Source organism: Crotalus tigris, unplaced genomic scaffold (genome assembly GCF_016545835.1).
Source record: "Crotalus tigris isolate CLP2741 ecotype Arizona unplaced genomic scaffold, ASM1654583v1 scf7180000017567.3851432, whole genome shotgun sequence".
Taxonomy (NCBI): Eukaryota; Metazoa; Chordata; class Lepidosauria; order Squamata; family Viperidae; genus Crotalus; species Crotalus tigris.
This window is the reverse complement of record NW_024096477.1, coordinates 2,896,197-2,922,430: the sequence shown is the minus strand read 5'-3', so window position 1 is coordinate 2,922,430 and position 26,234 is coordinate 2,896,197. Positions and strand designations below refer to the sequence as shown.

General features: G+C 40.2%; 1 protein-coding gene across 17 annotated transcripts in view; it reads right to left on the bottom strand.

Annotated features, from left to right (window-relative positions):
* The window catches only part of RREB1 (ras responsive element binding protein 1), a 166,586-nt gene that overhangs the window by 86,493 nt on the left and 53,859 nt on the right, over positions 1-26,234 (bottom strand). For 12 of the 17 annotated variants that reach the window (XM_039350493.1, XM_039350500.1, XM_039350509.1 and 9 more), the window contains one exon: positions 1,263-1,345. The exons of the other annotated variants lie outside the window; for them this stretch is intronic. The gene's annotated coding sequence lies outside the window, so the exon portion shown is untranslated. The remainder of the gene's footprint in view (positions 1-1,262; positions 1,346-26,234) is intronic. 17 annotated transcript variants of the gene reach the window in all.

Genomic DNA, 26,234 nt, shown 5'->3' with positions numbered 1-26,234 from the left:
AAAGTAGGAGAGCTGCAAAAGCCTCCCCTCCCCACCCCACACACGTCAATCACGATTGAGTTAGTACTGAGCCCAGTGCTTGTAGGGAAATTTTGTTAAAGGGGATTCCAAATTATTGTTTTATTAAAATATTAAGGATAACTAAAGGAAGGAGAATTCACCAATGGAGTTTTCTAACCTGCTATCTGCTGAGAGCCAAACCTGATACGTCTTCAAGAGCTGAGACCAAGTTAAGACTGGATCTCCTAGCAAGAGGCGGCATGTCAAGTTTGGCTACTTGGTCTCAAGAGCAGGCAGACAGAGAAAATCCCTTGGTAGATTCTCCATCTCCTGTACTGGAGAAAATAAGGAGATGCCTGGTATTACAATCTCAGGAGCCCAAGAAAACCCAGCGTAAAAGGGGTTTTCTCTCACAAACATTTTTACAAGCATTTGTTCTACACTTCTGCCACTTCTTCCCACGTGGTTTTTTTTTTTTTAAAAAAAAAAAAACAACTGTGGAAAAAACCGATTGCTGAATTCTGTTCACAATCAGTGGTATGCTAGTAAATGTCTCATTCAGGAGAAAATGTTGATCTTTGGTAAAAGTGAGAGGAGCATTTCATCATAAAGCTTCACATCCATTGTAGCTAACAAGTCCTCTCCCATTTGCCTGATCCTGGCAATAGCCAAGGCAGTGTTCGTAGTAGAGGGAAAGAGTAGTATGCAAACAAAAGGTCCCATTACTCCAATTATACACAAAAGATTTCACAGTTACACATGAGTTGCGTGTGAACCTACCCCTTAGAGAGCATATGTGGTCAAGAGGAATAACTATTGCTTGTATATTACTTCTGGCTTAGTAGGACTAAGAATTTGGGACTCACCTTTTCTAGGTTTGAATTCTTTCATCTAGTTCTCAGAATTGTTGGGGCTATCTTTCGCATCACATTGGCTTGGCAGTTATATGTGTTTTCACAATGAGTCTTGCTTAGTCATGTTGCTTTACAGGTTAATCCATTGAAATTGCTACTCCATCCATTCACACACACTCCCAATCCCTTCTCTACTTCTGTTTTTAGTGATCCCTGGCAGCACAAAAATAGGCTCCCTCCCATGCCACCTGAACCAAGCAGCAATCACTCAGCAGCCTAGGTTGCTTCCACTTTCTGCTGATCTTGGAGGATTAAGGATAACGTCAGACAGTGATACAGGGACTCCAAAAAGGGCACGGGGGAAGGGGGAGAGGAGTTGAGAAAGAAGCCATGTAGATCCAAACTAACCTTTAAAATGTGAATTCTGAGTTGCTGGTGTAAACTGAGTCCTGATGATGTCAGCACAAATGGAAGATTAGTACAAAAACTGCCTAGAAAAAAGAAAATGAAAAAGATAAGGGTCTTCTATAACTGGGTTTTTTTTAAGTGTATTACATACGTGTGTACCACTTCTTAAGTCACTGGATGACTTTGATACTTGCTTTTCCAGTACACAGGCCATTTTCCTTCAGACTTATAGGAAAACTAAATTGATTTGTTTTAATTTAGTATTGGCAAAGCTCTCGGAATAAAGCCCACAGGAAAATGACACCTGCCTCAGAACCACACAATGTTTATGATTTGTTTTTCTATTAGCCAAAAAGAATCAGCTACCAGAATTCATACTTTGAAATCTACAACAGCAATTTGTAAAGCTTACAGCCATATAAGGATGTAATATACAAGCACTGCAAATATCTAGAGAAAACTGAACAGCTTACAGCCTTTGGGATAGACCTACAATGTGATGGAAAACAAAACTTGATAAGCTAAGCCAAAAAAAATAATAATAATAATTGAGAAATATTGGTGCCTGGTACTTGGTGCATCATTTTTGTACCAGCAACGTACAAGCAAAACATGCAAAATATTTTTCACTGACATTATAAATTCACAAGTAACTCAGATCATAAGAGGCTTTAGAAATTAAACCCCACACTGCACCTCTGGAATTCAAAAGTTTTTGTATCTTCAAGATACATTTTCCAAAAATTTCAGCACTGACTTGAAAGATATAGGCAAAAGATAGCATCACATCCCTGTTCTTATTGATTTTAAAGAAAAAAAGCATTTGGTTCATTCATTTTGAACCATTTTATGCCATCCCCTCAAAGTAGTCCCTGAATAAATAAATATTTCTGATGCACAGTGTCAGCCTAAGTTCCATTTCTTGATGATGTTAACCTGACTAAACTCTGGAGATTTTTTTTTAATAAAGTAGCCTTCTTTTCAATTCAATTTACTTAGAATTTATAAGTAAAATGATAAAACTGTTGATTTTCACATCCATAGCACTTACAGATGATGGCAGAAAGTGTAGCCCAATACATTTTAAAAGAGACAACTTGGAGAACATTGTATTGTTTCCAAAACAACAGGAGTTCTACTACCAATGATCTCTTAAATCAAAGAGATAAAAAAAATGGAAATTAAGACCTTATATATGCAACGCCAGTCCAATTACAGTATCAGAGTCCCTCCTTTGAGTCCATAAAGCAAAGCGGCTTCCACTCAACATGTTGCTTCACAGCCTGTATTGTTCAATCAACTGTCAGACTTATCTTTATCTGCTAAGAGAATGCCAGAAAACAAGGGTTTGGCCCATTTCAGCCTGCTTTTAAGAACATGTCCAGGCAAACTAGAAATCAAGGTTTTCAAAGAGACATAGTTTGTAGGACTGCTAGCAGCATCGTGGACTGCACAAGTTAGAACAGCACTAGAATTTCAAATACACACACCACTACTTCAAGCAACAACTTATCAAAGTCAAACACTCTGTTCTATTAGTCCTTTACACTGTGGACTGTAGCAATTAATGGGGACATATAAAAGAACTTGCTTTCCTTACACATTATATTGTTCCTTTGGTGCAACCAGATGCAGACTTATCCTTTTTAACGTTAAGGCAAAACACCGCTGTTGCCTCTTCTGTGAAAAGAAACAATTCCTTGGATTAAGTTTGCTTACAAATGTTTACATGCCTTAGAAAGGCTTTTAGTGAACACACCATTTGGGGATTTAATTCTAAGGCTAACTGGTTTCCTGAAAAACCAATATACAGCTTTTTTTTTTTCTTTTGAGAGGAGAAATCTAGGCTGGACTTGGGCCTTAACATCTTCAGAATTCTACACTGTCAACTAAGCTTTGATATTACTACATAAAGTATTTGCAACTTTTTGTCATTGTTCCTTCACAACATTTGCTTACTATCCTGAAGCACATCTATTTTTTTTGTTGTTTACATAATGCTATTTTTCCCATTAGACAGATCTGATGTCAAAAATGCTAAACCAGAACAGATTCCTTAACGGTTTATTCTTTATCACTATTGCAGAGTTCCTCTTTCTCACTGCAAAACCACCTGGATTTATCTGCAACTTGCATCAGGACCGCTTGAAGAATACCAAAAAAATACCCTCACAGCAAGGAGAGAATTGCAGCTGTTTCAGCCACTCATCTCTATTGACTGGAGTAGCAGAGGCAATAAGAAAGAGACTGAAGCCCAAAAAACCCCCCAGGAAAATGAAGGAAAAATGCAAATCAACAGGTGTCTGTAGTCAAATTTTCTTTACTGGACTGTTGAAAGTTACAATGTTTAAATAGCTAATTTTTCATTCTGAGATCATTCAACAATAATAGGAACATACAGTGCTTTTTTGTCATAGAACGCACCGGAACAGCGTTCCGGCACCCTTTTCCAACGGATTTTCCAAGTTTTAAAAGTAACTTTTGAAAATTTGATGTTTGGTCCACATGGACAAATTGCCCTGTCGAGCATAGCAGGTCGGTGGCAAAAATCATTAAAATGATGCACGCGGACTGCTTGTGTGTCGAGTCCAATGCATGTGTACTACGTCTGTGCTGGTCGTGATGGCGCTGCTCGGCTTATGGCACTGCTCGGCTTGTGATTGGTCATGTGGTCGTGCACTGAGTGCTTACTGCGGGCAGTGACCGTTATGTTTTGTTACACAACTGACATGTGTGGGTGTGTGTACAGTGATTGACTATGTGCGAAAAGTAAATAATTTTTATTTTAAAAAATCATTGGAGAATTAAAAATCTTTTTTTAATTTTTAGTGTAAAATTTACTATGAACATCTGCCTTAAATATAATATATTAAATTTATGTTAAGAACTGAATAATTTTTTAAATAAAAGATTAACAAGATGTGAGTTCTGGCACCTTTTTTCTTACAAAAAAAGCACTGGGAACATATATACCAGGGGTGTCAAACTTCTGGCCCACGGGCCAGTTTCATCATACCGAAGCCACGCCCACCCCATTACCGGCACTGCAAAAAGAGTTGCGATACGTCGCAACACATCACGTGATGAGTTTGACACACGTGATATATATACCAAAAGCTAAAATCAGAACAGTGAATGTTAATGTGTGTGTGTGTGTGCATGAGTGCATATTATATATTTATATTGCATAGAAATTACAACTCAGAGACCTTATCCACAAAAAAGCTAAGTCAGAATCTTCGTAACAATAGCCTTTTCCAGCGTTAGCTAGGATATGTAGAAGGAAAACAATTATATTTACTGTAGTTTTTTTAATTTACAGTGTGATATTTGAGCAATTAAGGCTCAAAAATATTTTAGCAAACTTTGAAATAAAAAAAGGAAAACCAAACAAAAATAATCGTTTCCATGTCTGAAAATGATCTCTGTATTGAATGTACAGATTTGAAGGAAGTAACCTTTCTGTGATAGCTGATCCAACTTTGAAATATTTCAGATAATTCTAGAAAGAAAGTAGCAGATTACAGAATAAGGAACACAACAGGTAGGATGAAGGCGAACCATAACAGTGGTATCACAAGTCTAATTCTTACAGTTAGCTTTAAAAACACTGCACCCCAACTGTGGACAAACTGGGGGAATGCCACAGGGTACCAGTATGTAATGACAGACCCTGCCACATTCATGGCTTTCAGGTCCCAGTTTGACCATCACTTGGTCATGCAAATGCCAAGATTTGGAACATAATGGACATCCAAGGGACAATCAGTCTGGCTATTCTTGCTAAGCCACAGTGGAAACTAAAGAAGCTGTAATGCCCTGATGAAGGAAAAGCTGCAATTCAGTGATGTCAGAATTGTCTTTGGACATTTGCTCCTTGCACCTGTTAACTAGGAGGAGGGCAGGGAATCTCCTTTCCCACCCCTGGCTTAGGAGCCTGGCAAACAAGGGGAGGAAGGTTGATTCTGACCTTCATAGCCAAAGAGGCTTTTCTCCACAATTATAGACTAAAGCAACATGGTAGGAGCATATTTATGTAGCCACTTACACACTAAGTTAAGGCATTTTTCCTCACTAATTGACAGGGGAGGAATTAAAGTGCATAGTATTCAGGCACCACGAATTAACCAATGCTCACTTTTCTCTGTTTTTATACTTTTCTCTGTTTTTATGATCTTTAATCATCCTCAAGTTCTTTTTTGCCTTATCTTTTCAACCACAAATCTTTCTGTGGAAAATCTTTCCAGGGATCTCCAAAGAGAAAAAGCAAGGGCTGCTTCTAAACTTTTGATTTTCTTCAGACTCCCCATCAAAAGCCTCTTTAAGCTCATTAACAATGCATAAACCTCACCACTCCCCCCCAAAAATAAAATCTCTCCATCCCAGGAACTACAAATAGCATCCAAATACAAATCAAGTGACCAATGGCTGACCGCAAAGATATTCATGTGGCAATAGTCAGTGATCCAATTTTTGACTCACTCCAAAAACAAATATGGAACTGTCTGGAATAAAGGAGAAAGTCAAACTTCCGTAAGTCAAAAGAAGAGCCAGCAAATGAAGTGAAGCTGTGAAAAACAGAGGCTTTCAGTTATGAAGTTCAGCATCCATCAGGGCATTTTCATCCTCTTTTTGTGGTATTTTTTGTGTATTGTGTAATTTGGCGTTTAATAAATAGAATACAGCCTTTTAGTTGACACCTGAATTCCTTCTACTATTGCTTTGCTTCCCTCACACCAATTTAGTGATTGATTGCAATAAACAAGACAAACACATCATGGAATCAAAAGAGGTGGTAGCACTTAACCAATCCCGGCTGATCTCAGAAAACCTACAAAGTGTGGAAACTAGTTGATAGTTCCATTTTGGAAATTGGGAGAATTTCTAAGATGGAAAACAGCTGCAGAAGATGGAAACAGCAAATTCCTTTTCTTTGTAGTCTTCGACTTATAACCACAATTGAGCCCAACATTTCTGTTGTTAAATCAGACATGTTTTTTTTAATTTTTTTTATTGAAAAGTTTTATACAAATTTTAATACAATACAATATCCCCCCTACCTCCCCCCCACCCTAACCCTCCCTCCCTTACTTCCCAGAGCTGATTACAGGGTTAAAAAAATAAACAAACAAATTCTAGATAAGCTTATCCAACTGTACAAATAATAAAATCCCTAAAATGCTTCAACTCAAATACAAAAGAAATATTTCAAACAAAAACATAAATAACAATATAAATAATTCCCACTTTAAGCTTTAAGTTATTCAAAAACTAAATAATACTTTCTAATCCCATATTTATTCTGTACAAAATTTATCCATCTTCTCCACACCGAGATATATCTTTCTTGTGAGTGACCCTTCAAATAAGCAGAAATTTTAGCCATTTCTGCTAAATTAGAAACTTTAAGCAACCATTCTTCTATGGTAGGCAAAGAATCTTTTTTCCAATATTGTCCAACCAATAACCTTGCTGCCGTAATAAGATTCAACATTAAAATAGTTTCTTTAACATCACAATCTACAATAATACTTAACAAAAATAATTGTGGTGAAAATTTTATCTTTCTATTAAAAATCTTCTGAATGTTCCACCAAATCTTAATCCAAAAGGCTTTTATGTTTTTACACGTCCACCAAATAAATCAGACATTTGTTAAGTGAGCTTTGCCCCATTTGACAACCTTCCTTGCCACAATTGTTAAGTGAATCACTGCAATTGATAAGTTAGTAATCCGGTTGGTAAGTGAACTTCCCCATTGACTTGTCAGAAGGTCACAAAAAGGGATCACATGACCCCAGGACACTGCAACAGTCATAAATATGAGTCAGTTGCCAAGCGTCTGAATTTTGATCATATGATCATGGGGATGCTACAAAAGTCGTAAGTGTGAAAAACAGTCATAAGTCACTTTTTTCTGTGCCATTGTAACTTTTAACGGTCACTAAACAAACTATTGTAAGCCGAGGACTAGCTGTATAACCACTATTACCTGGGCCAGGTTATTTGAGGGATCACCTTGCCCCCATTACATCCACCCATCCCATCGGGTCCTGCAAGAGGTTCCATCAGCCAAAGAGCTTCACTTGGCGGGACCAAGGAGGAGAGCCTTTTCTGCCATGGGACTCACCCTTTGGAGCATCATCCCCTCCAAGGTGAAGTTGACTCTCTAGAAGGCCCTCAGAAGTTAGTTTTGCCATCACCCATAAAATGGCTGGTATAAGTTTGATTGCAATCTTCCTTGTCTTTTTAGTTATTATGGTTTTTATTTTTTTAACTGGATAAATTATACTGGTTGTTTAGTTTTTGTTTTAATTGTTATAGGGGGCTATATAAATTCAATAAACAAACAAACCTGAGGGAGGTTTTATCTCTAACTTCTAGTGTAAACAATACCTTTCAAGTTCCAAATAGAAAATACTTGGGGATGAAAAGCAAGGAACAGCAGCATCAATAACAACCATTTGTTGGTATTTCAGATACATCTTAGTTAAATGGATGTGTCTGAAACAAAATTGGCTTGTTTAAATGAGTAGGAACTCATTAAGAAGAAATTAATAAACCTCATTATGTCTTAAAATCAAGCCATCCCCAATTAACATTTGCTTTAAGAAAAAAAGCCTAATCTAGGATTATGGCTTTTTAAAATCCTCCCTATCACATCTACCTTTCAGTGACACTGATGTTGACTTTTTTTGAAAAAATGGGAAAAAAAGAAAAAACAAATTAAAATGTAGGAATATTTTATTCTCTGTATTTTTCCTTTTAATAGAGGCTGAGGAAAAACCCTGTGAGATTTTTAAAATAACGGAAGAATTTCACAATATAAACCTGCTGATCAATAAGACAATCATCGTCTCACTACCCCTTCATTTTCCCCCCCCCACACACACACATACACACAAGACCAATGAATTCTACTTGAAAGCAGCATTTGCAATCCTGGCTGCTCTTACTGACAGGATTAAGGGACAAAGCTGGGAGACAGCTGCCACACAGTCATTTATTACGGAGCGCCACTCCTCTCAAGTCAAGAGCAAAACAGACCCTCTTATTTTCAGCTGTTTTATCTGTGGGGGTTTCTTTGTTTGGAGGCTTTACTGACTAGGCATCTCCTTAAAAAATGCCTCTCCAACTTTTTCCCTCACCCTCTTATCATCCACATCATTTTGTCTTCAGCTCCCTGACATCACACTTCCAACATACACAGTGATCCACTGATCCAGTCTGATGTCTCTTATTGCAGACGCCTCCCACCTTTGAAGATGAGTTTGACTGGGAAAAGAGTTTAAGATGCCAGCAACATATGCACAGCATTATTTGTTTTTAACTACCTGAATAATTATCAGGATGCCTTCTATTTCTTGTTAACCAGTCTAACTTTCTAGTCTTAAAAACTCAACTCATTAAGATGGGTAATTGCCATTCATCCTGTCCCCCTTCCCAATAATATGAAAAAGAGTCAAACCAATCACCCATCATACATTTCATATACACAGTTGCAGCGTTGGCCGCAACCTAACCACATATATCACTACAAAATGCATCCTCTTGCAATAAAAGTCAATAAATTAAATGAGGGTCACTCCTAGATCCACAAAATTATTGTACCCTTTCTTAATATTAATTTAGTGAGAAATACTTGGAACCAGTATTTGGAACTTAGGCCTGATGCTTCAAAGCCAGAGACAATCCCATGCTGCATTGAAGAGCTGGATTGGCATGTTTGTGAGATCTTCATGGTTGCACAGGACTTTTCAGGATTTTAGAAAGCTAGCACAACTCTAGGGATGATTAACCTGAGCAAATTAGGAAAGTGAGATTGCCTGAAGGCTGAGCACAGATCACTCATGCTACACAGTGTACAGAAGGCACAGTTCCAGCCTTTTTTTACTGTTTGAAGCTGGAGGCCCTGGGTACAGTCTTCTCACTAATTCTATGGGACTCCTGTTACAGTGGTATCTTGGTACTCATTGTTAATTGATTCTAGGAGGCATGACCAGTACCGAAAACGATGAGTACCAAACATTTTTTCCTGATAAGGAATAATGTAGTGAGTCACAAGGTAGCTGACACTGACAAGTTCTAGCTTGTGGGTACCAAGCAAACAATGAGTACAAATAATGCTCTGAGTACTGAATTCAATGAGTTTCATAGCAGTTGAGTACCAAGGTACACCCATAGGAAGGTGATCTGCATGGGAGGAAGCATCCTCAGAAAGGAAGATTCTCTCCACAGGAGAGAACTAAGTTACGGACTTCTACTTCGAAACAGACATAAACAAAGCTGGCACTTTTATGGTACCTGCACCTAATACAATGCATGCTGAACACTACAGGAATGCAACATATTGTTTCCCTATCCTGACTGTTTAATTCGGTTAATCTACTTCTACAATCTCAGTGTGTCTAACAAGGTGTACTCCAGCCTTCTGTAACCTGCTATCCCAGTGTCAGTAATTCCCATCATATCTGGGACTTTGAGAAGTCTAATAACTTTCTTCTAGTATAAGCAATTTTGGCAAGCCACAGACTATTCTTTCAATTCTCTTTTTTTTTTTTTAAAGTTCAACATTAAATGGGTGATTCCTAATGATATGAACTCTTGTGTCATCTTTCTCTCAGAGATACAGGCTTTACAGCATGTAAAGTATTTCCTAGAAATATCCTCAGTTCATTCAAACACAAGTCTCAGTGCATTGTTTTTTGAGAGTGCTATTAATAATTAAATCATTATTTGTAGAAAAACTTTTTTAAAACTGGCTTTTCAGTAAGACTCACCCAGGGATAATTTTTACAACAATTAGAATTAGAAAATTCAATTCAGACTTGTTTCGTTATAACTTGTCTTTTTTATTTGAAGCCAAAAGGAGGCCAAACCCAAACAGAATATGTAGACTCAAGAGGTGGTAAAAATGTTTGTGGGCTAAGTACTTTTGAGCATTTTTAAACATTTGGGGGGGGGGCAGACTGGCTTTACAAGGTGTTAACCAGGAGATGTGGGAGAAAGATGAAGCTATCATCTCCAAGCGCTCACTATGACATTGTGAAGTAGTTGGTGATTCTTAATCACTGCAAACAGGTGGCACAACATACCAGCTGAGTATTAAACTGAAGCCAGCAGTCTCATTTCATAGGATCAATGTCTAAATTAAGAAACAAGAAACAACGAGGAAGCCCACTGCTCCAGTGTATGGTTTGTACTCCAGCACAGATCCATATTTGTGATAGAAGGCAAAGTCCCTATTCTACTTAACTTGGAAACAGTTACTTTTTCACTCAAGGACCTCTGAATATAAATAAAGGTGGAGGGGAGAGTGGAGAACACAGAAAACAAAACCCGCCTTTGGATGGTCTTCTGGAATTCGTAGCCTCAGCACTACATTTTTAGGTAGCTAAGCAAATAATGTTGCTCAAATGATTTCCAGACTATATTCCTCAAATGAGGCAGATCCAAGAGCTAGCAACAGGAAATAAAACAAAGGCAATACCTTTGTTAGGTCAACTGTGTTTGTACAAAATTGCTGCAAGCTTTCAAGAGTTCCAAGTTTGTAGAAATGTTGTAGTATTTCAATTGGCCTGACAGAGGTATTGCCTTTAAGGACCTTTCTCCTCCCTTATCACTTCCTTTACTGTACAGGTAGTCCTTGACTTACGATCCCAAATGAGCCCAAAATTTATGTTGCTAAGTGAGAAATTTGTTAAGTGAGTTTTGCCCCATTTTACAACTTTTCTTGCCACATTTGTCAAGTGAATCACTGCAATTGTTAAGTTAGTAACATTGTTAAGTGAATCTGGCTTTCCCATTGATTTTGCTTGTCAGAAGATCACAAAAGGTGATTACATAAACCGTCATAAATATGAGCCAGTTGTCAAGCATCCAAATGTAAATCACATGACCGTGGGGATGCAGCAATGGTCGTAAGTGTGAAAAAATGGTCATAAGTCACTTTTTTCAAAGCCATTGTAACTTCAAATGGTCACTAAACGAACTGTTGTAAGACGAGGACGACTTGTATTGCCCCCCCCCCCAAAAAAAATCATAGGCATCTGACAATATCTGAAGCAATAAGTTGCAACTCATGAAAACTGGTGCCTTTTAATAGGATGGGTTAGTCCAGGGGTAGGCAATCTTGGCTCATTTATGACTCGTGGACTTCAACTCCCAGAATTCCTGAGCCAGCATGGTTAAAAGGGTCAGGAGCCTCTCAGGAATTCTGGGAGTTGAATTCCACAAGTCATAAAAGAGCCAAGGTTGCCTACCCGTGGGTTAGTCAGAAAATGTGCTGCCAGATGCCTTCTGATTGTTTGCCACCACGGAAAAACACAGCTGTTCTCCCACAAAGAGATCCTGGCCACATTCCTTATGTCAAATTGGAACAATTCTGCAGATCTTCCCTGAGTTTAGAGATCCTGATCTGAAAGAAATTTATTAATTTTCCTTTCTTGAGGAGCAAAAGGCTGTAAAATAGCGGTAGGGCAGTTCAGAAGAATGTGGCTAGATTCTGGGGATTACCACACTTGGAAGACGTCAAGCACTTTTATCCTGGCTATATTTCATACCTTCCTGAACTCAGGGGAATGATTAGTTCATAATAACCCATTCCCTGGGGTGCCTAATTGCTTAACTGGCTTATTGAAACAAAAAACTGCCGTGCCAGTCTGAGTCACATAAGATTAAGATAACTTTTTCATTTACAAATTTACCCACTAACATAACAAAACACACACATACACACACACACCACCACCACACCACCACCACCACTCGTAAGACCTACTACGTTTTGAGAATGTACTTGCCGCTTAATTGGTAACAAATGTGCTAGAGTTTCCCATCCTCCCCTTCGCATAAAGCAGCAGCAGGACGGATGAGAAGGAGGAAGACAGAAAAACAGAGGAAGGGAGAGAAAAACTAAAGAAAGGATGCAATAAATAGAGATCAGATGTCTTTCACATAGTGGTTCCATGAAACTGTCAAAACTGCATTAATCATTAGAAAGGCTGTACTCAACGGGAAAGTCAGATACAAAATTAAATGAATGCGGAGAGGGTTGGACTCAGGAGGGAACAGTATCTTTTTTGATTACCAATCCTTTAAAAAGAAACAAAAACCAACCTATGAACTACAGAACAGAATGCTGCATGTGTAGTTTCTATGCAAAGCATCTACATTAATGGTTTTGAGGGTGCAACAGATTCTCGGTGTTCCTGACACCATCACACTACTGAGTCAGCATAAATTGAGATCAGGCACTGCTCTTTCTATTTTGAATCCATGAATGCAGGAGAATTCTAGTCGGTTGTTGCTTAAGTTTGCATCCAGCAGTACAAGGGAGTCCCCAGCAGCAAAAGTCTTGCCTGTTTTTATCTTTTGCTGACCACTCAGCAGTCTTTGGATTTTCTAGCTCTCCTAAAGGAGGTTGGTTCAACTTATGTAAATATTGTTCATCTTGAGAGCTTTGGAGTTTTGCCCAAGCAGTGTTATTGTACAGGCCTCTCTAATGCGACCGCACATCGTCTCACAAAAGGGAAGGGCCTAGTGCCATTGGATTTAATTGACTTACCTTTAAGCTCTATTTTTTTTTCTGAGTACTGTTTTTTGCTACAAAACGAAAAGGGTGTGCGTATGCGCTCCTGATTCTTTTAACCAGACTCATAAACACATGCTAAATTCTTTCAGACCAGACAACCTTAAAATTAGCTGCCACCTATCTATGTATTGTTCATAAGCAGATGTCAATGGCACAATGCTTTGGGTCCAAAACTTAATCAGAATTCTTGTATAAGTCCTACAAATAGGTCAAGATACTAGCAGTTTATTCAATTCAGTGAAGTAGCTAGTGTCATTTGGGAGGCTCTGGTGACTTTCAGAGATGCTGATAACCGGGGATCCTGTTTGTGAAGCTGGGTCTATGGATGGAGAGGAGAGGGCCTGCCACACTCTGTCTGCTGTGTGGCTGCTTCCCTGGCTGGGCTCTCTGAACTCGTGGCTACATTGGTGATTGTATACTGGGACACATCCACCTGCCTTTTGGGGGCATGAAGTCTGAGATGGTCTGGGGGTTCATGGCTACCATGACCCTGATCTAGTTCACTGAGGATCCAACACATGGAAGTGTGATTTGTTTTTGTTTTTTCCTTGGGGCAATAGCAGCATGATGTGGATATTAGGGATGTTTGTATCAGTCCCTTGTTAAGGTCTAATCATTCTTTGATTGCCCTGGAGTTCTGCATGGCTGTTCCTTGCTACAGGGAGACACGACCTGTTCAATTGGGTCTGCTCCAGGCATTGATGGACCCTGTCAGGCTTCAGAGGAAACCAGTCTGATGCAACTGACACATTAGTCACCACTTGGAATTAGAGAGTAAAAATGGTTTCGGAAATCCCATTGGTTTTCATAGGAACTTTAGGAAATGAAACAAGAGATACCTCTAAAGTGTCATAGAGGAGGGTGAAGAGCAAATCAAACATGTTTGGTCTGGGCAAAAGCCTTTCTGAAGGATTGCTTCATGGCAATAAAACAGGCAAAATGGAGGTGCTTTTCCATTCTTATTAAGTCTACAGACTCCCAACAGGTGGCCCTGTTTAAGATCATCAGTGACCCTTGAATAGTCACTGTGAGGACTATTCAAGGCATCTGTCTAATAAAGTTCCTCAGTTTCGTTCTTACTTGGAGACTAGCCTATACAAGTCCTATGGAGTTGGCTGAAGTATGCTCTGGCTTCTTACCTTACCTGGAAGAAATTTAAGGTTGATAGTGCTAAGAAAATGAATATATTATTGAGGCTATGATTGGACCACCTGCTGGATCTCTTGCTAGCTGGTCAGAGGCCCCAAGAGACAACATGTCATTAGGTCCAAGCAGTAGTGAATTCATCCTTGATAGAGGAAGTAGTCTTACCTGCACTTAGAAAATGGTGGTTTATCCTCTCCTCAAGCAGCCCTCACTGGACAACAGTACTAGACATATTTCATTTTTTCTTTATTTTAGATATTTATCCCACCTTTTCTTCATACACATGTCAAGGTGGCTAACGTACCAATATTCCTTCCTCCTTATTTTCCCCACAACAACCCTGTGAGGTGAGTTAGGCTGGTCCAAAGTCATCCAATAAGTTTTTAATGCCTAAGGTGGGACTAGAACAGTCTCCTGGTTCCCAGGCCAGCATCTTATCTACTATACCAAATTGCCTCTTTTGTTTTCAACTGGGGGGGAGAATTAATTGAGAAGGGAGTCATGCTACAGAGAACCTGGGAGTAAGCTAATAATTTGGACCCCTTTTGGTTGCATTTCATTCCTGAGGATAGTATCGAAATAGCTTTGGTTGCACTTGTGTGGATACCTCTGACTGGACCAGAATGTAGGTGGTGAATCCATCCTGGTCCTCTTTATCTCTCAGCAGCTTTCAATAATATCAATCATATTATTCCATCTGGACAGGCTCAGGAAGCTAGGAGTGGGAGATGTGGTGTTGCAGTTTTTCTATTCCTTCCTTCAAGATTGGTTCCAGTTTGGTATTGGTAGAGGACTAGATAGATCTAAACACCTGTTTTGCTGGATTTTACTCTCTACATAAAACTGCTAGGTGAGGACATCTGACTGCATGGCGTCAGGTATCATCAGTATCCTGAGTTTTTGACTCTTGGCAACTGCCTGAACTAGTCCCTGCAGTTTTCTTGGCAAGATTTCTCAGAAGTGGTTTGCCACTGCTTCCTTCCTAGGGCTAAGAGTGAGTGACTGGCCCAAAGTCACTCAGATAGCTAGTGCCTAAGGCAGAACTACAAGTCAGTCTCTCAGTTTCTAGCCTTAACCACACCACCGAACTGGTTGTCTGATGATACCCAATTGTATACCTTGATCCCTGGTCAACCAAGTCAATGTTTTTTCCAGTGTTTGGAAGTTTTTGAGGCCTGGATGAAGAGAAACAAACATAGACTCAATTCCAACCAAGCTAAGTGTCAGGGGATTTTCAGGCCCTTAAATGTGGGGATTTTCCACACAGGATTGTTTCTGAATGCAGTTACATGTCCTCAGAAGGAACTGGCAGTTAATTTGAGGGTCCTCCAAGACTCTCAGCTCCTTGGGTAGCCATTGGCTAGATGGGCCTTGCACAAATATAACGTGTCCCCCAACTGCGCTCATTCCTGAATCAGAAATGTCTTGCATGGGTCCCCTCTCATTAGGATTATCACAAGGTGTTCTACATGGGCAGATCATCAAAAAATTGCAGCTTGTTCAGAATGTGGTAGTACAGTACCATTTTCCATCCTGACTATCAGTTTATAAAAATGAAGTAATAGAGACATGGTTACAGAGACCTGGTCTATAACAAGTTTTTTTTAAAGCATCAAATATATTTATTAACAATAATAATACATCTAAGCTGATACTTATTAAACTAAAAACATTTGCTTGTATCCCTGCCAGACCAATGCCATCTGTAAATGGAATATAGTAGTCTCCTTTAAAAGACCTGGCAACATACTTTACTCCATCAGGAAGTTTGAGTTAACTTATGGCCTTAAAATACCAATGCACATAAAAACAACAAAACAACAGCCAGTGATTTCACAAAGCCAGGGAGGCACAAAATATCTTTTAATGGACTTGTAGCAAGAAACGATGAAATATCAATGGAGTTTAACAAACTGATATAAAGATTTTGTTTTAACAACTGCACACATTATTATTTCAGAAACACAATTTGTTCCAAAACTAGAGTCAGCAATTCAAACTATAGTAGTACTGTACTAAATCTTTATTATAATAATAATCACATGTTCAAAGCATGATCTGAAATAATGCATCCAACCAGCATGCAAACTGATTACTCTGACTGAACTAATATAATCAAGGCCATAATTGAAATTCTATTTATTTCTTAAATTTATATGTCACCCATCTCACTGCCAGGCGCCTGAAAAATCAAATGGTTCAGAGTGCAGATTGTGCAAAGAGGTAGGAAAAAAAGTAAATACCACACTCAGCTCGTGCAAAAGGTTTACACTAACTGATCATAAACAATGACATTACACAGTTGCTACATTACAGAGTCACTTCAACATCTGTAAAAAGTATCACGTACCAGCAATGGAAAATTGGTGGGAACATAGAGTTGAAAAAATAGTAGAAAATGAACAAGTTTAAAATACTTTGGGTTTTCCTAATACAGACAGATAAATAAAATCTTGGCTTGTAATGCACCAGATATAACTATGGATGAAAAGAAGAAGAAAAATGTGAATGTGAATATGGCAATACCCAGGTTAATAAAATAGAGCACAAAGAAATCAGGATCTGAAGATCACAAAGTATCAAGATCTGAAAACTGGAACTGAAAGATTATGGACCATGATGGTCCCAGTGATTATTGGCACACATAGCAAAACAGCTTGGATGCCACTGAGAAAATCTGATCATTTAGTTGCACTGCTTAGATCGGCACATACAGTATGCCAATACATTACAACATCCTAGGACAGGGGTAGGCAACCTTGGCTCTTTTATGACTCGTGGACTTCAACTCCCAGAATTCCTGAGCCAGCATGGCTCAACATGGAAACCTCTCCCTTTCCCCTCAGCATGGCTGGCTCAGGAATTCTGGGAATTGAAGTCCACAATTCATAAAAGAGCCAAGGTTGCCTACCTCTGTCCTAGGAGGTTCTTGGGAAGAACTGGATGTGTATGAAGGCTAACACCAACTAAAGAAATGTCAGCTGTGACTTCACATTGTTGTGACACAACAGAAATGGGAATAGGTACCAGTGCAATCCTAAAACACCCAAAGCGCTACTTGAACACCCTTGGCATTAACAAAATCACCATCATTCAATTGCAAAAGGAAATAAGAATAGCTTCCATCCTGCAACAATACCGTTAACATCATCAAACAACATCTGTCTACCCGAGGTCCTTGAGAAGGACTGGATGGGTGGATAAAAATGCCAAATCCAGTCTAAACATCTGGCTAACTGTGAAACTCACAACAACAACAATTAAAGCTGCAAATCAACGGCAAATTCTCTGACCAAACGCTGCTAGAATATGTATAGAGGTTTTTCAAAGCTTTGCTGTACAGGAAAAAAAGGGGAACAAGAAAGTGCAAGCTCATTTGTCCTGAATCTTATGATGTTCTTCCTCTATCCTGCCCCCATCTTTATCCTCCTCCCTAAAGTTAAATTCGTTTTTCCTCCTCCTTTGTTAAGAATAAGAAAAAAGCTACTATTCAAAATATAAATTGCATTTCACCAAATACTCAAACCTGCTGCCTAGAATGCCAACTTATTAGCATGATCATTACAGAGCATTACTCAAGATTGTAATTTTACATTTAATTATCCAGAAAATCCATATTAATTATCCAGAAAAAGCAATCCATTTAGCATCAGAAGAAGTCACTCTGCTTTATATATTAATATTTTAAAATATTCGTTTTTATATATTTTTTATGCTGAGTTATTTAGGAAACCTGATGCCACAGCTGCTCCAAAAAGCTGTCCCCTGATCAGTTCCTATATGAAACAGCAACAATCAACACATTCAGTTTTAGATTTAAAGCTGCTATAGTCTATTATCGTTCCATACTGGAATTCTCCCGTGTGGGACTATGCGTTCCGGCATGGAATCCAACAATGCAAGCCAAGTCACAAAATAACTTACTCTGAAATCTTCTACTTGGTGTAGAATTAGGAGGCCTAATACATCTCCAAATTCATATTATAACTTTGAAAAAAAATCCTCATTACTGTAAAGGAAAGTTCTGAAAAATTGGGGCAGCACTTTCAGTATCTTTGAGGACTTGGAACTTAAGAAGGATAATACCCCATACATAATCAATAATTGCTTTTAATCTAGAGGAACGATTCCAGAGAGCTGGTTAGCGAATATTTTTTTCCAGTAACATCAGTCAGATTAGTGGAGTCTTCTTGGGCACAGCCCATCGTAGTGATAGCAGCAACATCTTGCCATGTTATCTGAAATTCCTTCTGACCTGTGGACTTTGATAACGCAGACAGGATTCTCCATCAGAAATCCCTGTCCACATGGGTGCTTGATTCTTGCACCTCCTGGCTCCTTCAGGGATCCAGACTGAATCCTGGAAGTGACCAATACCTCCCTTGGATTAATGCCAACAGTCCTGGTTCATCCCCTGCTTTAAAAAGCCCTCTTTTGATCTATCTATATTTGACAATTGTCACATGTATCCCCCACTTTTATAATTTTTACAAATAACTCAAAGTGGCGAACACATCCAACACATCATCCTTCTCCTATTTTCCCCCCACAACAACAACCCTGTGAGGTGGGCAAGGCTGAGTGCAGAGTGACTGATCCAAAGTCGCCCGGCTGACTTTCGTAGCTATGGCAGGACTTGAACTCGCAGTCTCCCGCTTTCTAGCCTGGTGCCTTAACCACTAGATCAAAGTGGTTCTCTAAGCAATTTGACTAAAAGCTCCTCTTTTTAGGGAAAATCACCAAGACTGTGGCCAGCATCTGACTTCTGCACATTCTAAGGCAAGTGAATTATTGTCACCCTTCTCCATCAGGATTCAGATGTGGGCATGCAGAATTTGTTTTGACCTGAATAGACTAGTGCAGGGGTAGGCAACCTTGGCTCTTTTATGACTCGTGGACTTCAACTCCCAGAATTCCTGAGCCAGCCATGCTGGCTCAGGAATTCTGGGAGTTGGAGTTCACGAGTCATAAAAGAGCCAAGGTTGCCTACCCTTGGACTAGTGCATTCTTCCTAGCATTTTCGCACATCCCATCTGTTGAGCATGTTACCCTTCTGGACCATCTGCAAGCTTTGGGAATTGAAGGCATTATTCTACTTCTTCCTTGATAGGTGGTTCCAATTAGGTTGGGGAGAAGAATTAAGGTTGCTTACTTGAGGGGGGGAGATGCTGCAGGGTTCCTTCCCTGCTCTTTAATATTTTCCTGAAAGTAGAAGGAGTAATACTATGTCCTCTGTCAGTTCAGGGTAGGGAACTGCCTCCTGGGAAGCACAGCAGATGAAGTCAGTGGTTTGACCCACCTATCTGGAGGTTTTCAGAATCCAGCTGATACAAAACAGGATAATGTGGAACTCCAGCAAACGGAGATTCTGCTTGTTCATTAAAGTTCCTCAGGGCCTCTAGTACTGTCTCTTGGCAAAAGTCAACAACTTTGGGTTCTCCTGGACTCATGGCTATTGTTAGATTGGTAGAAACAGGCCCTGGTCAGGAGGACTGCTGCCCAGATTCAGCTGGTACACTGGTTGCAGCCCTATCTGAAACGGAACACTTAGCCTATCACAGTGATGGCAAACCTTTTAGAGACCAAGTGCCCAAACTGCAACCGAAAACCCACTTATTTATTGCCAGGTGCCAGGTGGGCATAGCCCACTGGGTGGGCGTGGCTGCGGTGGTATTGACAGACTGAGTGGGTGTGGCCAAGGTGGGCATGGTCATCTTGATGTTGCTCGTGGGGAGGAACACCTGTGGGGGCCAGGCAGGGTTGGGGAAGATCCAAGGGGTCTCTGGCAGGTGGGGTGGTGGGCAGGACGCTCGTCCTGTGGAGTGAGGTGAGGCAAGGCGAGGCAGGGCGGGGGTGCCATTGTCGCAGGATAAGGTGAGGCAGGGGCCGGGGCAGCTGCTGCCTGACACCATCGGCCCGCGGACATAGAGGCCAGCAAGCGCATGGAGGCTGACAGTGTCCGTCAGTAGCCACAGCCTGCCGGCCCCTTGACCGGCACTCTGGGGCTCTGCAGCCCGCTGCCAGCAGTTCAGAGAAGCCACCTCTGAGCTGGACGGCCGGCCAACAGCTGAGGAGGTGATGCAGTGGATCGTGACCAGGAAAAGGAGAGCATGTGAGGCCAGGAGGGATGGAACGGGGGGGGGGGAGGAAAACTAGCCATGTGGGACCTCGACAAGTTAGTGGGCGGCTGGTTGAAGAGGGATGGTTGCCATCTCCGGGGCAAGGTGCGCGTACCCACAGAAAGGGCTCTGAGTGCCACCTCTGGCACGCGTGCCATAGGTTCGCCACCACTGGCCTATCGCAATGAAAAAGTTAACTCTGAAAATCATTTGGAAGCTTCAACTGGTCTATGCCGAATTCTGGCTACTAATGAGTACGCACTGACATGAATATATTCGACCTGTACTTTAGGCTCTGAACTTTATCCCTACAATATTAACTTCTGAGTGCAATCCAAAGTGCTGCTTTTGAGTTTTAAAGTGCTATTTGGCTTGGCACTGAAGTATTTTGCAAGACTGGGGTTGTTGTTTTTTTCAACCAGTTTCGACACACCTGGGCCAGGTGTGCTTGAAGAATTTGCTAGTATCCCTCAACTTTGGCAAGGTGGAGGTTCTTAAGTGCGACATCTCAGTTTTTCCACTAGCCTTGTAAAATACTTCTTCCTCGAAATATAATCAACTCCCACTTAATATTTCTGAAGTTGCTTCAAAAAGAGATGTTTAGAAGATCTGAATTGAGATTGCTACTATCTCAGATTTGTTGTTTTTTTCCCTTATTTATTTTAATGCGTTTTGTGATTTTTGCTATATGTGGGGGGGTTGAGTTTCCATTTTTATTACATTAGATTCTGGACATATTGGACATTTTTTAAAGCAGGAAACCATCATTTAATTGTGTCCAAGTAAAAAATCTAATAAATGCATTTAATTCAATTAATTCATTTTCAAAATGTATGGCTTTACAGCTAGTTCATTTACAACTCCCACCTTACTGCACCATTCTCTTTGTAGTATAATAGCCTACTGTAATATGATGTTCTTCAGTTATATCAAATTACATAACCCACCATTTATGGACAACATGGCTGGAGATAATACAAACAAGTTGCCTATGATATGTGAGGAACAGCAGATTCAGGAAGGCTACAGAGCAGAACCACTATTTTTAAAAGAGGGGTGAAATCAAAGAAAATTGGCTAATGTATGCTTAACTGCCCAGAATCAATCAAACAGGTTACTTACTGCAACTTCTTCACTAGATGAAATCTATGATGACTCTTTCCTTAGTGCTAATGTACACTATCAACTAAGCAATTAAGAAAGGTTTGCCCAACAATTTAACAAATCAATGCATTGCTATTTATGAATTTCAGATTTACTTTATTTAGAAGCTTTATACAGGTAGTCCTCAACTTTCGACCACAAATTTCTGTTGCTAAGTGAGACATTTCTTTTTGCCCCATTTTATGACCTTTCTTGCCACAGTTGTTAAGTGAATCACTGCAGCTGTTAAGTTAGTAACACAGCTGTTAAAATGAATCTGGCTTCCCCATTAAGTTTGCTTGTCAGAAGGTGAACACATGACCCTGGGACACTGCAACCATCATCAATACGAGTCAGTTTCCAAGCATCTGATTTTGATCATGTGACTAGGAGATGCTGCAGTGGTCATAAATGTGAAAAAAACCTCACTTTTTCAGTACCATTGTAAATTTGAATGATCACTAAACGAACTGTTGTAAGTCGAGGACTATCTATATACAAGTCCTTGTTCACTACTGCAAAAAAAGACTGTCCCTTCAACACCCACACAAACACACACACACACACTCCAAATATTTATTGAAAATATGCATCTACAAATCCCCATGTATCCTGGAACTTTAAGATTCTGTGGGAGTTCAGCATTGCAACTATCAGAACTCTGCAGTGAAGTCTGACATGCAACCTATACATCTGGTTTAAAAGCTAATGGTGTCACAAGGGCTTTCCCATTACCTTAGTTTTACACTGCACAGAGGCAATTCGTGTGCAGCATTTTAGCAACTCCAATCACCCCACATAAAATGGAGATCACTTACTCTTCATGAACACAGACTTCATCCCCACAGGAATACATTTGCCAAGTTGTAACAGCAAAAGCCAATTATGAATGTAGCTTGGAAGCTACTGTATTGACTAAACTGAACAAATATTGTTTAAAGACACACATAGAGAGACACAAAAACCAGTCAACCTTTTACAGGTTATCTGTAATTTCAGCATCCCCAGGTTTGTCAAACTCCCATTTCAGTCCTGGTGCTTCCTGAAGTACACTTCACTTAACAGTTATGGATAAATCTGAAGGGAGGGGTGGGGGTATGGAATTGATTGCTCCTAAAGATCTTGTTTCCATGTAGCAAACTCTTAAATTTTCTCCAAGAAACGACTCAGAGCTTCTAGGTGTGCCACATTCCTTTTTGTAAGCATTCCTGCTGTGCATAAGGGAATGTAAATATTGCTGCAATAGGCTCCGTGCATAGATATGACTATTTTATGAAGACACTGTCTGTCAGACAAGGAGTAAGAGCAATATAATTACATCCTGGGCATATTTCACAATGGAAAAGCCATGGATATTGATTGATGCACAAATCCTTTGGGACAGATGCAGCTAAAGGAGGTGCTGAGTTCTGAGATTGTAGATGGTCCACTATGGGGAAGTAGACTTTTACTCCCTCTGTGGAGGAGAAGGAACATACATTAGGAAACAATGCTTTAGCTCAATTCTCCCCTTGCAAATTGAAAATTAACACAGATTTTTTTTTCCCAATACAGGAAGGCATTAAAATTTAAAACAACACAAACCCATTCACTTGTGTTGTGTGAAATTTGGAACCTCAAGTTATTTCCAAGTTTCCTTTTGACACTCATCTGGTAAAGTCTAGCGCATCGACAACATGGGAAAAGACAATCCCAGAAACTCATCTTTACAGCAGAATAAAACAGCCAGAAACTGAGGTCTCTCTCCCTCGTGGGCTAGAGCTTTTCAGACATCACTCAAGGAGCACGGGAAGAAACTACAGCTACCATGCCATGACACATTTATTGGAAGTTTACTGGAAACCTATTTCTGAGAACCCAGTGATCTTGCAGTACTGTAAAAGCTAGTGCCTTATCCCAAGTCTGATGCAACTATTTTCCATGGCTCCACCACAATACCTTGGCATCTAATGGTCTGGAAAAGTGGGCTCTAAACAAATACCAAATCACTGACTGTTTAAAAGCTGTCATGTATGAGTCAGTGTGGGTTTTCAGAGGTTCCATCCCAGAGATAAGCAGGTGTGACATTCTCTGGTCAAAGTTGTTCTCAGGGAGCAGATGGGATTGTTACTGTTTTTCCACCTCTCTGCTGCACCCTTCCTAAACTGCTGGATCCTGTTGCTGGGCTGAAAGTTGAGATCCTGAGCTTATGGTTCTTGGGGACTTCAATCTTCCACCTGGCAACATTGAGTTTGGGGCAGCTCAGGAGCAATCTTGGATCTGTTTCAGGTCATGAGGGTGGTGCATACCAGAGGTTGAAGATTAGACCTGGATTCTGCCTTGGGGTAGTTGAAATGTGAACTGGTTTTGGAGGATATAACTATATTTCTATTACTGTGACAAGAATACTTTGTGATTGCTGTTTGGCTTGTTGGTGTCATCCCCACACAGGATCAAGGTCTGTTAGACTAGTCTACCCCAAGCAATTAATGGATCAAGCTGGAAATAAGAAGAACGAATCTGATCAAGCACAAGTAAGAAGCCCTATTAGGAATTACAGCATGATGATAATAAAGTTGGCAGAACATTCCCATTTCTCTGTCCTTGTTGCATATGCCAGCAGATATTCAGTGGTCCCATTTAGGGTGAGCCACTCCTTGCTGGGGGGGGGGGAATGGGTTGCTGCACCATGTGCAAGGCCATTATGAGGAACATTCTCACTATTTGGCAGATCAAATCATTTGGATTTGCTGTGATTCTCAAGGAATTGAGCACAGTTTTCCAATTTGTTAGCTAACCACCTATTGTTAAATCCAGGTCCCTCCTGATGGTTAAGGCTATCCACAATGAGACCTGTGGTTGAGTCCATGCAGTAGGTGTCCATTTGTTTGAGGGAAGGGTATCTGTTCAGCCTGGAAGGAGGCTGTGGTGCACCCTCTCCTCAAGAAGACATCACTGCATTTAACAGTCCTGGACAACTACTGAAGTTTTATCCAGGACTGAAGGTTTAGGGAAGATGCTTGAGGCAGCAATCAGGCTTCAGACCCTAGAGCAGTGGTTCTCAACCTTTTTAATGACGCGACCCCCAACCGGTCGTAAGTTGAGGACTACTCAACCGGTTGTAAGTCGAGGACTACTCAACTGGTGCAGCACCGTTTGCAGAATGGGACTTTTGGCGGGCTCAGCAGGGCAGAGACAGCCTGGACAATTCCTATTGGCTTTTGAAAGCCAATAGAATTAGACTCTATTCAAGAGAGTCTATTCTATTGGCTTTCAAAAGCCAATAGAATAAAAGGGAGTAGCACAGCTAAGGAAAAGGGGGGGGGGAATGGCGGATTGCGTTGTTTGGCGACCCCCGTGAAATGGTCGTTCGATCCCAAATGGGGTCCCGACCCACAGGTTGAGAACCACTGCCCTAGAGGAAGTGGATTATTTGGACCCATTTCAGTTACGTTTCAGGCTGGGGCTGAGTATAAAGATGCCACTGGTCATGCTTGTTAATGATCTGAGATGGAGCCAGGATGAGATTGGTGCGTTCATGCTTGTCTTCCTGGATCTCTCAGCAGTGTTTTATACCACTCACCACAGCATCCTTTTGGGCTGGCTTTGGGGGTTGGGAGTGGAAGATACTGTTTTACAATGGTTGTCCTCCTTTCTCTGTGGCTGTTTTCAATTGATAAGTAGAAAAAGATCATATCCATGGCAGTGGGTGTTGTGCTACAGGGTTCAATGTTCACTCCCCTTCTGCTTAAAACCTACATGAAACCTCTGAGTAAAGTCCTTTGCCAGTTTGGGTAGGTTGCAACAAATGGATGATACTCAGTTATACATTTCAATCCCTGGCTGCTCAAGTTATGCTGCTGAACTCCTGACCTAGTGCCTGGAGCTGAGTGGATCTGGAGAGAGAGAAGCAGATTCGGGTTCAGCCCTGTCAGCCCATCAAGGTAGATCACACCAGGAAACCAATGCACTGTACTCTAATTGTAAATCTGTGGTAACAGAATCTTGCAAGTATAAATCTATCCCAAAGGTGCTTTTTCACGAGACAACTGGACTTTCTCGTTTTTTTCCAGTTGCCTCGTGAAAAAGCATCTTTGGGATAACTATGACCTGGATGACTGAGAATCTCTATTGACATGTGCTTCCCCCTTCCCTCTCTTTATCTTTCTGTGAACTAGGGAGGGATGTCTTAGAGGTTACTCACATTACATTCTTGCTCCAGACCTGGACTCATTTTATCTGAGCATTATTTGGTTTCTCCTGTCCTTCAAGGCCGTTCCCTCTGCATCTTTTAACAAGACCAAGTGGCTTTGACTGTTTGAATCTGGAGGTATCCCATTACTGTAAAAGTCCCTTTTGATTTGGTTTTGCTTTATTTTACTTATTTATTTTTAGTTTGGTTTAGTTTGGTTTGCTCTGTTTCAGTTGTTTTTGTACTCTGCTCTTCTATTCTGTTGTATTTTTCTTTTAATGAGTTGGGTTTTTTAGCTATAAGCTGCCCAGAGACATTTGGCTATTGGGTGGCAAAATAAATAAATAAGAAAGCAGATCCTTCTAAATTCTATCAGAATTTCTTCACCCTAAATACAATTAAAAATAGGCAGCTCCTTCCAAAAAAAAGGAGGGACAGGGAATAATAATATTTCCACATATCCATAATTAGCCATGCATTTTGTCTTTTGAAAAAAAGCATGGAGCACCAGATTTGCAGATTAAATACATTGGTAGAATTGATGCCCTTTGGCAATCATATAAACCCTTAAGGGACGATAATTCAAAGAGATATTAATACAATATATATTTCTAATTGCTATTAGAAATTGTGGAGTTCAAAAGATAAAAGAACACCTAAATTTCCAAGTGGCTTGTTCCAATTAAGGGAAAACTCCCACACTTGTGGGGTGAGGAACAAACATCCTTGTGCCAAGTTACCAAATCCTGCTTAGCCATCACAGTATGCGGGGAAACTACTTCTATCAATGTTTTTCCTAT